Raw genomic sequence first — 15153 nt, forward strand, 5'->3', positions numbered from 1 at the left:
TCATGGTTTGTGGGTTTGTGGGTTGAGCCCCACATCGGGCTCTGTGCTGACAGCTCAGACTTTGGATCCTGCTTCGGATTTTGTGTTTCCCTTTCTCTCTGTCCCTCCCCTGCTTGTATTCTGTTTCTGTCTCACATGCAAAAATAAATATTTAAAAACATTTAAAAAGAAAAAAAAGAAAAGCACAAGCCACAGTTCATGTTTCTATCATTTTTAATACTGAATTTAAGCATTAAAAGTGTTGTGTTCATGATTGCTAACTTCTTTGGTAAGTTTACCTGTTCAAGTAAAGGCAAACAATAGTTTCAGAGAAATCTACAAAGGACCAAGCTGATCATGTCTTTATTCAACTCAGAAGTTATACCCACAGATCATTAATGACTTCATAGGGAACGTCCCTTGGGCTGTTTTTATTTTAAGAGAGGTCATGGAGCATGGACGTTGATGAATTTCTCATGGTAGAACTTTCGACTAACAGGCACATAAGTGAAGGAGATGGTTTAGCGCAGGGATATCTTTCAAATACCACTGTATTTCAAATAACTACTTTTCTGCCCAGAAAGGAGGTTACCCCTAGCAGTGATTACATGAAAGAGACAGTAGCCCATTCTCTTTCCTTCTCACACTTAAAGAGCTAGGGCTAGAAACTCTATTGGACCCTGGACAAGTCTGGGGCCTACTGAGATAGAATTCAAAGACCCAGATTCCTCCAAGAGAAAAAAAATTATTTGGGCAGGTGAGAAAATTAGAGTCGCAGTGTAAACATAGCTTCACAATGGCCAGTATCCAGGAGTGACTCCTGGGATGACCAGGAAGCTTGATGGTGGCCCACGCTGTGGCCTTGCTGCTGCAGCCTCCCTCAGACTAACATAAATTCACCTGGGCATGGAGAGGGCTGTTTGCACTGAGGCCAGGACTGGATGGGCTGCCAATATCATATAGCAAAAGATAAAGTGAGACTTTTCCTGTTGCCCCAGAAGTTTCCCAAACAGCAGGTACCCAGGACCTGCTTTCTAGAGACAGCAGCCAAAAGTTGTCTATAGAACCAGCCTTCTTCAGTCACCCCGGTTACTCCCTGACCCCACCTTCAGCCATTCCTCAGAGGCAGAGGCCTGGCAGGAGAGAATCAGTAAGGGGCTCAGTTCGCCTCTGAAAGAATCCAAAGGACTTGGGATCACAATGTTGCAGGCAAATCATCTACGTGAGAGACAGTTCCTTTTACCCCATTAGGATGGCTCAATAAACTGCTTATGGTCATAAAACCATCATTGCACATATTATTACTCTCATATCATATACCATCTAAATAACATCCCTGGAACATTCAAATGCAATTTCTGCTCAGAGTGGTATGCAGTGACCTCTTTAACTCAATCATTTAGGGAACTCTTGATCTCTTTCCCCTTGACAAATCTATCTTCCATTCCTACCATGGTATAAATGACTTTAAAAGTTAATGCTTGGGGCACTTGAGTAGCTCAGTCGGTAGAGTGTCCGGCTTCGGCTCAAGTCATGATCTCGTGGTTTGTGAGCTCGAGCCCCATGTCAGGCTCTGTGCTGACAGCTCAGAGCCTGGAGTCTGTCTGCAGATTCTATGTCTCCATCTCTCTCTGACCCTCCCCTGCTCATGCTGTCTCTCCCTCTCTCTCAAAATTAAATAAAACATTTCTTAAAACAAAGTTAATGCTTTGAGCAATCAAGAGAGGATCGCAAAGTTTCACCAGAGCCTTCTAGTTGTTTCTGGATCTCTAATTATAGGCTGTCACTGACTTCCCAGTGGTCATTCCCAACCCTGAGGGCAGTCAGCAAGTCTGAGTAATGCCCACTACAGCCACTGGGTGGCACTGGCAGGCCTAAGTTCTAGGTAAGAGGGAGGGTGAAAGAAAGGAGGTCAGCAAAGAGTCAAGGTGGAGAGGGAGACAAGAAAGGGAGAGAGATGAAAGAGAGACAGAAAAGGAAAACTAGATCACAGGCAACAACTGCCTTGTGTGGCCTCTATAGGCACCTTTGACACAGGACAATGAGGTGAGCATGTTTTATCCATCTTTATATTCCCAATACCTAGCTTGGTGCCCAGCACTCTGCTGCTGCTCTGGGTCTGTCACCTGGTGGAATGAATGTTACAGCCGCTCCTCCCCTGAAAATGACCCTTAAATGGGGAGGTTGAGGCAGTATGTGTCTGAATGCCCCATCCTTTTGTTTTGGGATAACTCAGTTGAAAATGCAAAGTGGTGCCTCACTGTGGTTCTCAATCAATGGTAAATCTTTGCCTTCAAAAAACCAATGCAGGAATATTGGCACACACACAGGTTAGATTATCCAGGAGTTGACAAACTTATTCTGTAAGGGACTGGATAACAAATATTTTAGTCTTTGCAAGCCATAAAGTCTCTGCCACAGCTACTTATCTCTGCCACAGTAACATAAAAGCAGACGCTAACCATTGTAAATGAATGGGTGTGGCTGTATGTCAATAAAGCTTTACTTATGAAAACAGGCAGCAAGTCAGATTTGGCCCATGGTTTGCCAAACCTTCAGTGCTTTGGGTTTGAAAGTCATCTCTTTGGTTTCTCCAGACATGCTATTACAACCTCATTGATACAACACCACTCACTTGAGTATCCATTTCTCTCTCTCTGAATCTGTGTTGGCCACGTGATCTTAGACTATATACACTTTGGAATCTAAGAGTCCACAGCAGGGCATCTAAGTGGCTCAGTTAGTTAAGCATCTGACTTTCGCTCAACTCATGATCTCATGGCTCCGGGTTGGAGCCCTGAGTCCAGCTCTGTGCTGACAGCTCAGAGCCTGGAGCCTGATTCAGATTCTGAGTCTCCCTCTCTCTCTGCTCCTCCCCCACTCGTTCTCTCTCTCCCTCTCTCTCTCTCTCTCTCTCTCTCTCTCTCTCTCTCTCTCATTCTCTCTCTCTCTAGTATGTAAATAAACATCTTTAAAAAGTTTTTAAAAATGAGTCCACATAGATAGCTTCAATGTGCTGTAAGTGTTCCTGTCTTCCTTCACTTTGAAATTCTCATGACATGTAATTTCTGAAGATTCCACAAAGGCATAGATAGAGTTATGTAATTGGAGGCAAATTGCAAAACATGAAGTCTTAGGGAATTATACTGCCCTGGCTACAGTATACCAAATTAAACCAGCTTGAGAAAGGTCAGTCCCAGCTCAAAGATGGTGAAGTAACTAAAGTTTGTCTTTAGAAACGTCTAGACACACACTCCCTACCTCTCCTCTTCCAGTATTCAGTACCCTCATTCATTCTCCCTGCTCTCACTCTCATCAGGGATTTGATTCTTCACTTGGCTACAGTAAAGGTAACTAATAACAGATTAAACTACTTCCCATTGAGGGATATTCACATTTTAATAAAGTTGAGAGCATTTGGATAAAGGGACACAGTACTAATGGTGGGATATTATACCTCCTGGTGATGACTTTTTATTCAAAAGTGGATTCCACTTTGATCTTGGTCAGTGGGAAAACCCAGGAGAAACACTGAGTAGGGCCACTGTATATAGCTCTGTGGCTTTACAGAATTCCATGTATTGGGATGTGAATGACATCTTTTAGAGTTGTGCAATACAGGTAGTGGGTTCTCTGGGTGTGTGTGTGTGTGTGTGTGTGTGTGTGTGTGTGTGTAGCAGTACCTAAGAGAGAGGCCAACTTCCCTAAGGAATAAGTCATTGGAGTTTTTAATTTTGAGTTTTCCTCCTTGGGAAATGAAGGAAATTGACATGAGTGAGATTTTTTACATGCCAAGTGAAGTCAAGCACTCTGGATCAGATGAAAGTGTATTTCCTTCCCAATAGAGAGTTTTACTCATAGCGTTGATCATATTGGAGGCCTCGTAGGTATTTCAGAATCTCTGTGGTCCCACCTCTTACTCCAGGCACTGCAGCGGAAACCTGTTCCTTGAAGAGCTGGGCCGGCTTCATGTTGGTGCAGTCACACAACTCTGTGGTTATACTTCTCACTGCTCCTCTGATGGCAGGTGGAAGCCACTCCACACTTCAGCACGGGTAACGTGGAAACACAGAGCTCCTTTACCAACAGGGGATGGGGTTCAGTGGATAAGTACTTCCTCCTTTCTTCCCAATGCAGATAGTTCTGAGACCACATTCTACAAAATTCCTCAAAAGGTTCTAGAAGAATCAAGCACCAGTCACTCACAACAGGGAACAACTTCCAAAAGGATCTTGGCATTGACTCTCCTCTTTCCTCCTCCTTGTCCCTCACTGCTCCTGAGGTCACATGACAAATAAATCACCTGCACAAAAGCCTTTGTCAGAGGCTCTGCTTTGGGGAAAGCTCAAGCTAAGACACTATGCTTGTTCATTTGTCATGAGAAACATTGTTGTTGGATACAAACTGCTACAGGTTATCCATAGGCAAAACTACATGCTGGTAAAAACACCTAACTCTTATTTTTTTAATGTTTATTTGAGAGAGAGAGAGAGAGAGAGAGAATGTGCATGAGTGAGCCAAATGGTGCAGAGAGAGAGTTATATGCTTGTCCAACTGAGCCACTAAGACACCCCCATCTTCCTCTGGAATAGTAGACTTCAGAGCACTTTGATGCAAAGCATGTTTCTACACAGGATCTCAAAGACAAAGATCACCTGTGGTGTCCTTCCCTTCCCCTTCCCACTGCTAACTCTCCCTGGGTTTCAGCAGCTTCCACTGCTCCCATCTCTCTGAAAGTCCCAGTTCTGGACATGATCAGTGCCCACACTGCTCAAGCTGGAACTGGGGAACTACAAAGGAAGTGGCCATACACTGATTACTGATGGGCCGAAGGCAACCTCTGCCTCAAGGGTAGCCCCTGTGTTGGCTGATTGTGGCCCATCAGGTGGTCCATTCTGGAGCCAGGTGAGAAAGGTTTTATTCAAATAGATTGATGTACTAGCTAGCTAGGGCAAGCAGACTGGCTTACTTAAAATTTGGACAGGAAAATACATTAACGATCAGCTTGTCTGTGGTGACAGTGGCGGAGAGCAGATGTGCAGAGAGAAGCACACTCAACATGAGAAGACATTGCAGACCAAGAACCAGTGATCCTGAGGGGTTCCCTAGAGTAGCATCAGGCCTTGAAATTCCTGATAATATCTGCTACCTAGTAGTTCCTCTCTTTTTAAAGTGGACCTAAGCAGGGAAAAAAAAAACCCTCATGAGCAGAAAAGCCTAGAGGATCTGGTGCCCCAAACCCTTACTTTCTCCCCTTAAGATACTATTTTCCTCCAGGTTAGTGATAAACAATGGTACCTAGCTGGTATCATCTCTCCATTGACAGGAACTCTCTAGAGGTAGGGCTTCACCTCAAAGGGGTGATACCAAAGCACTGAGGTGGGCCAGCAAGTGAGAAATTTGGGGGAAGTGAGGAGACTTCTGATGCCCCTTGGATGACCCTGTGCAAGCAGCTGCTCAGACTGTCTATTCGCATCACCAGCTTCGTGGTAGGAATTCCATCCTGGAGAAAATGACAGGGATCTATTCACATCTGGCAATCCTTCCACTTTGGAATGTACATTCCACAGAAGGCTAAGCCTGTGGCTTCTCAGCAGTCCCGCCAGTGACTAACGTCCATGGTATAGAGTCTACGTCCCAACCCAGGTTTTTTAATTTTTTAATGTTTTATTTATTATTGAGACAGAGAGAAACAGAGCATGAGTAGGGGAGGGGCAGAGAGAGAGGGAGATACAGAATCTAAAGCAGGCTCCAGGCTCTGAGCTGTCAGCACAGAGCCCTATGTGGGCTCAAACTCACTAATTGTGAGATCGTGACCTGAGCCAAAGTTGATTTCTTTTGTTTTGTTTTGTTTTTGTTTTTGTTTTGTTAATTTATTTTGATGTAGACAGAGACAGAGCATGAGAGGGGGAGGGACAGAGAGAGAAGGAGACAAAACTGGAAGCAGGCTCCAGGCTCTGAGCTGGCTGTCAGCACAGAGCCCGACGCGGGGCTGGAACCCTCGAACATGAGATCTGACCTGAGCCGAAGTCGGAGGCTCAACTGACTGAGCCACCCAGGCGCCCCCGAAGTTGATTTCAAATATGCTGACCCAGGTTTGCTATAAATCATCGATCTATCCCATAAGTTCCAAAGTTTAGTAAATAATTTCAAAATAATTCAAACTAGTGGACATTAACATAAGGATGCACTTGGATTCAAATGATAAGATTCTCACTGGCTGAAGAAAATTTAATGATTCCTGGAGACACAGACACACTATGTATCTAAAGCTGTCTAGATGCAATCTCAAAAATCATTTGAAATTACTCAAAATCTTTGAAATCATTATAGAATTTTATTTTACTATCAAAATGTATATAAAGTAAAGGAGAAAAATATATAGTTTTAAAGGGATCTCACAATAGCAATATTCCTTTTGGAAGAAATATGACAACTCAGAAGTAACATATTGTCCTGTGACACTATATCTTAATAATTTAAAGGTGCACATTTACTTAGAATTTTGCATCTCTAAAACTAGAGTCCATCTTTTTCATTTGATGGCATTGTATATTTTAATTGAAAGCATTTCTTTTCTTTCCTACTGTATGTTAAAAATGATGCATTTTCTAATTAATGACATCTTAGGTCCAGTAATACATAGTGATAGTGATGTAAATGTTACTCCAAGTGGAAAATTTGATAATACTTCTTATATTAGATAAGCACAAACTGACGGTAAGCCCTATAGCTTTCAGCATTAAATTAAAGAAATTTACGACAAGTATATGTTTTAAAAGGCAGTTTATAGCAACTCATATTATTATGCAAGATAGTTATAATCTCCAAATATTTACACTGCACCTCTAATTTCCACCTTGCTCAAACCTAATTTTGTATCAACATGAATAATTAAAAAACAGCCATTGTTCCAGAAGTTCAAGGTATGGGACAAAACATGGTGCCTCACAGTTATAAAATTTGCCTCTATCATAGTGTTATGTCTCAAAATTTAACATTAGAATGGTGCCTGGGTAGCTCAGTTGGTTAAGCGTCCAACTGAGGCTCAGGTCATCATCTCACAGTTCGTGAGTTTGAGCCTTAAGTTGGGCTCTGTACCAACAACTCCGAGCCTGGAGCCTGGAGCCTGCTTCAGAATCTGTGTCTCCCTCTTTCTCTGTTTGTGAGTTCAAGCCGCATGTCAGGCTCTGTGCTGACAGCTCGGAGCCTAGGGCCTGCTTCAGAATCTGTGTCTCCCTCTCTTTCTGACCCTCCCCCATTCACACTCTGTCTTTCTCTCTTGGAAATAAATAAACATTAAAAAAATTTTAAGAAAATGGAAAAAAACAATTCACAGATGGGAGAAAACATTTGCAAATCACATAACTGATAAGGGATTTGTATCCAGAATATATAAAGAACTCTTACAATTCAATGAGCAGACAAACAGGCAAACGACCTAAACAGAAAATAGACAAAAGATTTGAGTAGCCATTTCACCAAAGAAAATATATGTACAGCAAGCAAGTAAATGAAAAGATGCTCAACATATTTAGGCATTAAGGAAATGAAAGTTAAAACTACAATGAGATACAACTATAGATTCATTAAAATAGGTTAAAGAAAATCCTTGAAAGGTGTTCAGAACAATCAGAACTTTCATACATTTCCAGTACAGCCCATTTGGAAAACAGTTCAGCAGTTTTATTATAAAGTTAAACAGATGCCTACCTTTCAACCCAACAATCTTACTCTTATACATTTACTCAAAAGAAATGAAAAGATATGTTCACACAAAACCTGTACACAAATGTTTATAGTGACATTATTCATAATAAACAAAACTCAAGGAAAAACTCAAATGCTATTAAACTGGTACGTGGATAAAGAAACTCTAGTGTATCACACAATGGAATACTAGTCAGTAATAAAAAACAAGGGAACTACTACATTGATGAATCCCAAAAACATATGCTAACTGAAAGAAACCAGTTAGACAATTGATGGTTCTGTGCTTGTTGTTGTTTTCTCTTATGAGCTATACAACTCTTGTTGATAAAATTATTGATATGGTCATATAACATTATTAATACTAACTTTGGATGTATAAAACATTTAGGTTCTAAGACTATTTTTTATAAATTATCAAATAACTAGGGCATAACATCAGTGAGGATAGATGCCATTGGCATAAGCTTGAAAGAATTATATGAATGACACATTTGAAGTTCTTCAAGTTGATGTGAAGGTGATATTATAAAATACTGAAGTGTTTTCATATTTATACACTACTACTAGAAACGCGGAAATCATTCTGTAATTTTTACCCAATGGCTTTGTAGACAAATTCAATTATGTTTGAATATATGGTTTCTAAGATTAATGCCTGTCCTTGAAGGATACCAATAATATTTCATCTTGTATAAAGTCAACTTTATCAGTTAAAAATAAGTGGTTTTTTGCAGCTCCTGGGTGGCTCAGTTGGTTAAACTCCCGACTCTTGATTTTGGCTCAGATCATGATCCCAGAGCCATGGGATCAAGCCCCACATCAGCCTCTGCACTAGGCATGGAACCTGCTTAAAGATTTTTCTCTCTCTCCCTCTGCCCCTCCCCTGCTCGCTCTCTCTCTCTCTTTCCCTCCCACTCTCTCTCTCAAAAAAATAAGTGGCTCTTAAGAAATTTCATAGATCCTGAGTCATAATTTTCATATTTGTTTTATTGGTTAGGGCAAGCTAAGTGTTGCAACAAACAACTTCCAGATCTCAGTGGCTAAAGACAATAAAAGTGTATTTCTCACCCATGGTCATAGTTCAGTGAGGGTCACTGAACTTTGATTTCCATCCAGTCATTCAGGGATGCAGGTTTCAACCCTGTTGAGATGCCACCGTCTTCCATTTCCTTGGAAGAATTGTAAAATTTTTATTGGGAAGATGTAAATTTTTATTGGCCAGGCCTGGAAGTGGTGCCTATCACTTTGGTTCACATTCCACTGGGTGGAACCCAGTCATGTGACCACATATAGATGCAAAGAACTCTGGAAAAACTCACTTAGTTGTGTGGCCTGGAGGAAGAAGAGAAGTCAGGTATGGGTGGACAGTGGACTCTCTGCCTTACTGATTCTTGTTATACGATATTACTATTGCTTTTTTAAAAACAGCTTTTTTGAGTTATAATTAACTCAAAAAATAACTATAAAATTCATCATTTTTTATAAACCCAGTATAACTCACTGGGTTTTAGTATATCACAAAGTTGTATAGTCAGAACTAGTATCTAATTTCAGAGCCCCCGGAAGAAAGCTCAATACTCAATTGTAGTCATTCTCCAGTGCCCACTGCCCTGGCCTCTGGAAACCACCAAAGACTTTGTTTTTATGGATCTAACTATTCTAGACATTCAATATAAATGAGATTACACAATATATGGCCTTTAAAAATTTTTTTAAAAATTCGTTTGAGAGAGAGAGAGCTTCTGTGTGCAAGCTGGGGTGGGGCAGAGAGAGAGAGAGAGAGACAATCCCAATCCACTGTCAGCATGGAGCACAACATGGGGCTCCAACTCACCAACCATGAGACCATGACCTAGCTGAAATCAGGAGTTGGACACTTAACCAATAGAGCCACTGAGGTGACTTTTTTTTAATAACTGGCTTCTTAGTACAGTATTTTTAAGGTTCATTTCTATTATACCTATAATATGTTTCAGATGTAATGTATCATTATTTTATTCCCTTTATTGCTGAATAATATTCTATCATATGGATATAAGACATTTTGTTTATCCATTCCTCAGTTGATGGACACTTGGATTGTTTCTACTTTTTAACTATTATGAATTACACTGCTATGAACATTCCTATACAGGATTTTGTGTGGACATACGTTTTCAATTCCCTTGGGTGCCTATCTAGGAGTGGAGTTGCTGGGTCATATGATAACTTTACTTTTACATTTTGAGGAACTGCCAAATTGTTTTCCAAAGTGGTTGCACGATTTTACGATCTAACCAGCAATACATGAGAATTCTGGAAATTCCACAGCCTCATCAACACTTAATTATCTGTCTTTTTATTTTAGCCATTTTAGTGAGTGTGAAGAAGTACCTTATTGTGGTTTTGATTTGCATTTTTCTGATACTAATAATGTCAAACTTACTTTAATGGGCTTATTGGTCATTTGTTTATCTTCTTTGGATAAAATATCTATTCAAATACTGTACTCACTTTTGGAATGGGATATTTTTCTTTTTTTAAGTTTATTTATTTATTTTTGAGAGACAGACAGAGAGAGAGAGAGGGAGAAACAGAGAGAGAATCCCAAGCAGGTTCAGCACTGTCAGTGCAGAGCCTGATACTGAGCTCAAATTCATGATCTGTGAGATTACCTAAGCAGAAATTAAGAGTCAGATGCTTAACCAACCGAGCTATTCAGGCATCCCTGTATTCAGTTATATTTTTTTTACTATATGGTTATAAGACTTCTCTACATGTTCTGGATGTGAGTCTTTCATCAGTTCCCTTGGTTTGTAAATATTTTATTCCATTATATGTCTTTTCTTTCCCTTTCTTGATACTGTTCTTTGAAAAACAAAAGTTTTCATGTAATGAATTGCCATTATTTCTTTATTTTTGTCCACTGTGCTTTTAAAAACTATGGCTTAGTGCTCGCTTCAGCAGCACATATACTAAAATTGGAACGATACAGAGAAGATTAGCATGGCCCCTGAGCAAGGATGACATGCAAATTCGTGAAGCGTTCCATATTAAAAAAAAAAAAAATTTTTTTTTGGCTAAAATCTAAGTTCCCAAAGATTTACACCTAGGTTTTCTTTTAGGTGTTTTACAATTTTAGCTCTTACATCTAGGTCTATAATGCATTTTGAGTTAATTGTTATATAAGTGTGAGGCCAAGGTCCAGCTTTACTCTTTTGAATGCAGATATGCACTTATCCAAGCACAGTTTGTTGAAAGGCTATTCTTTCTCCATTAAATTGTCTTGGTGTCCTTGTCAAAAATCAACTGACTATAAATGTAAGAGTTTATTTTTAGACTCCCAATTCCATCCCCTTGATCTCTGTGTCTATACCTATGCCAGTACCACATTGTTTTGATTACTATAGTTTTGTAGTAGGTTTTAAAATCAGGAAATGTAGGGCCCCTGGGTAGCTCAGTCGGTTAAGCATCTGACTTTTAATTTCAGTTCAGGTAATGATCTCATGGTTCCTGACACTGAGCTCCAGGCTCACAGCACTGGTAGGGATTCTCTCTGCCTATTCTCACTCCTGCTCATGCTCTCTTTCTCTCTCTCAAAAAACCAAACATTAAAAAAATAAAATAAAATTGAGAAATGTGAATCCTCCAGGTTTGTCCTTTTTTCAACATTGTTTTTGACTATTCTTCATCTTTACTATTGATTTTTTACAATCCAATTTTCAAAACTGGAAAGGTAAAAGAGCAGTCTGGGGTACTGTTCAGATAGAAAATGGTAGCATTGGAAACAAAATGTATGTGTGCTCATTGAAGAATTTTGGAGAAGCTTGTTTTTGCTTCACAAAGAAAAACTTCTCTAAGAAAATTGTTACTGATAATAGTCACCATAATGTAGAATTTTATAGCTGTGTTCAAGGAAATTATATACGAATAGTTTTAATCATGAACACCTTGAGGACATAAAACTTACTAGTCTTCATCATTATCCCTGATTTATTTGGGTGTGAAAAGTCCCTGAATGGGAGATTCTAAGGGGGAAATTATCTTATTCTTTTTTCAAACCTTTAACTGCTTTGTTATAAAATCCAATTTTTAAAGGATTTTGTGTCCTTAATGTAAGGTGAACTCGGTAGTCAATTGGAACAAGAGAAAATTACTCTGCAAAGCAGAAAATATTGATGCCTACATTCCTAAATTCCTGAGTGCTAAATCAGGAAATATACACATTTATCCTGTTACTGCTGAATACAGAGTTAGAGAAGCCACTTGTGACCTTTGAAATTATACAGCATTACTTGGTTTTCCTAATTATTACTCAGAGATGTGCCCAAAGGTGACTGGGGCACTGGGGACAATAATATCGAGCAAGAGAGGAGGTGGCAGCACATGATAGGACAAGTACAGACAGGTTTTAGGATGAGACAGCCATGGATTTCAAACATGGGCTTCTTTTTTTTCTTAAGCTTATTTATTTATTTTTGAGAGAGACAGAGACAGCTGAGCAGGGGAGGGGCAGAGAGTGGGAGAGAGAGGATCCCAAGCAGGCTCCACACTGTCAGTGCAGAGCCCAACACAGGGCTTGAACTCACAAACCTCTGAGATTATGCCAAGCCAAAACAAAGAGTCAGACGCTGAACTGACTGAGCCACCTGGGGGCCCTTCAGACATGGACTTCTAACTGGCTTTGTGAACTTTGGAAAGATATTGAGCTTTAGTTTCATTGTCTCTAAAAACTGGAAAATAGATCTTACAGGGTTGGCGTAAAGATTAAGTGATTAGGTTAGGCAAGAGATGCATATGGATGTGCCCAGCCCTTCATCAATCCACTTGTGGACAAATGATGAAGACCACAACAATAATAAGTTGACTGCATTATTATGATACATTTGATATTTCTTCCCATGAAGTCTTATGCTTTTCAATAAAACTATCTGTCAAGTAGGATTCGCAAAACATGATATTTTTGTATCGTTCAAACTTTCCTATAAATAAATAAATCATTTTTAAAAGCCTCTTTTGTCAGCTAAATTGTCCTAATTCCTGGTTAGGAAAATCATGTTCTTTTAACACTTTAGGACTCAGCGAATACCATATATTCAACCATCAAGCTTCAATTCTCACAAGGAAGTGAGACAACCAGAGAACAGGAAGTTAAATGTGTACAGAAGTGTAAGTTTTGGTTGCCCATCTGAGGATGAGGATGTGGTTTCTGTGTCCAAGGTCACCTCTATGGTAGAAAGCCAAAGAGCCCTGATTTTAAATTATAGCTTGTATTGCACAAAGGAATCTGTTTTTCACTCACATCATTTCCTGGCACACAACAAGTGCTCAATAAATGCTTGCTAAATGAATGAATAAATACATGAACCACAGCAAGAATCATGCACTCCTGTAGTTCTCAAACATGGTTTTAGCTGTGGAATCTTTGTTCAAAGAATTTGCTGATGCCCAGTGTGACATGCACATGCAAGGCAAGCCTCTCTGGTCCGTGGGACAGAATGAGGGGCTTGCACCCCAGAAACCCCTAGATTCTGGAGAGTATGGCTGGGAACTTTTACTCTTGTCAAACTTCTCATTTCAAAATATTTTAATGTTTATTTATCTTTGAGAAAGAGAGAGAGATTGAGTATGAGCAGGGGAGGGGCAGAGAGAGAGGAAAACACCGAATCTAAAACAGGCTCCAGACTTTGAGCTGTCAGCATAGAGCCGGACACGGGACTCCAACCCATGAACTGTGAGGTGATGACCTGAGCTGCAGTAGGGCACATAACCAACTGAGCCACCCGGGCATCCCTCAAACTTCTAGAACATTTCAGAGCTGGGAACACTAAGGGCCCAAGAGGGGCAGGATTTGCCCAGGGCTTACAGTGGAGGCTAAAAGTTCACTCTCAACCTTGGGAATCCCTGTGCTAATAGGGAAAAGGACACATTCCACTGAGTGTTTCCATCACTGGGACTGCATGTGGACACCCTGGAGCTATCCAGGTGGTATCTGTTGCTTATCCAGTATTTGGAAGTGCAACTCATTCTGTGGTGCAATAAGGGGTTTCAAGCTGTATCACTGAGGGCTCTTTGTCAGCAAGGCTCTGCTTTTTGCCTATAACCATATGACCTCACAGCTCTCCACACAGAAAGGAAATGGGTCCCCAATTTACACATCCTAAAATTGTCTCTAAGAAAAGAAGTACGAATTCTTTAGAGGGCCACCTGTCTCCAATGAATGGATGAGAATTTAAGAGGTAAATTTGGATTTGGTGATCTTAGAATCCCTCCAAATCAAAGACTTTATGAGCACCCAGGCAATAATATTAATTAGTTGTAAGAGTGGAAGAGACACCTCAACCTGTGCTTTTTGTCTTGGATCTCCCTATTTGCTTAAGTCATACCCCGTGTTTTCCTCCATCCTCTTGCCCCTCCTCTTCTACTCCTGCTCCTTGGATGCAGCATATTTGCACCGGAGAGGGCCTGGAGCCCAGCCACTTCTCTTTTTCCTCCATCCAATCACCGCAAGGCCACCCCGCCCATGGGATGTAGCTCAGGCTCCGCCCCTTCCCCTGAGCAAAACGCTGACCACCTCCCTCTGCTACCATCTCTGGCTCCTTCTCCTCCCCTTATTTTTCATCATGATGGAAATGGAGAAAAAGAGGCAGTCAGATTCTCTCACAGGCAGGCATTACAAAGTAAGAAATGAGATCAATGTGTGATTTAATGCTAGCCATCAAACCATTCTTTGATTGTCCAGGCCTGGATAATATATGACCTCTTAATGGACATACAAAAACAACAACACCCTACAGCAAACGTTTGAAGACATCCAAAATGTACCTGGCAGAGTTCTGCCACACTGCCAGAGAGTTAGGGCAATTTGAGGACTGTATGCCCACAGTCCTTGCTGTTTTTCCATTTGGCCTAAAGAGGGAGCTGTTTCTTTAGAATGCCAGAGCAAAGGGCCTGCCCAGTCAGCCTGGGGGTTTGTAGGACCGCAGCAGCTGGGGCTGTTCATAAACTTCATGTGTCACTAAACAAACCCATTACACTGTAATCATCTTCTTAAAAAAAATTTTGTCCACTAAACAGACAAGTGTTCCTGTAGATCACTAAGAGTGAAGAGACCAGTCATTCTCCCCCACCTGCCTGTGGTACTAACCAGGTGTTGTTGGGTAAGTTCCGTTACCACTCAGGCTTAGTGTCCTCATCAGTAAGGTGGGCACTGGGGCACAAGCCCTGCCAGTTTCACAGGGTGTGTAAGAGGATCACCTTGGAAAAGGTGTCATATTATAATCAAGTGTCTGAGCCCAGAGGCTGAAACATCGTTTTGAACCAATTAACTAGCCACAGGGCTTTGGCCAGTTTTCTAACCTCTCCCACCTCTCAAGTCGTTCATTTGTAAATTTGTAAATCAAATTTGCACTAAACACTTAGGATTGTTGTAAGAAATAGATGAAAAAAATGCATGTGATGCATTAAATAGCACCAGTACAT

The 15153-nt window shown here is 40.6% G+C and overlaps 1 long non-coding RNA gene and 1 other non-coding gene across 3 annotated transcripts in view; one reads left to right on the forward strand and one right to left on the reverse strand.

The window, feature by feature from the left end:
- Positions 1–3691: 3691 nt before the first annotated feature.
- LOC115272222 overlaps positions 3692–15153 on the reverse strand; it is a 38843-nt gene continuing 27381 nt past the window's right edge. Inside the window, exon 4 of one of the 2 annotated variants that reach the window (XR_003900308.1) lies at positions 3692–4056. This is a non-coding gene — a long non-coding RNA (uncharacterized LOC115272222). The other variant, XR_003900312.1, reaches the window with a different exon arrangement.
- Positions 10623–10729, forward strand: LOC115286091. The gene has a single exon (XR_003905850.1). It is a non-coding gene; the product is annotated as a U6 spliceosomal RNA (small nuclear RNA).

The sequence above is a fragment of the Suricata suricatta genome, chromosome 2 (genome assembly GCF_006229205.1).
Source record: "Suricata suricatta isolate VVHF042 chromosome 2, meerkat_22Aug2017_6uvM2_HiC, whole genome shotgun sequence".
In the NCBI taxonomy this organism is placed as follows: Eukaryota; Metazoa; Chordata; class Mammalia; order Carnivora; family Herpestidae; genus Suricata; species Suricata suricatta.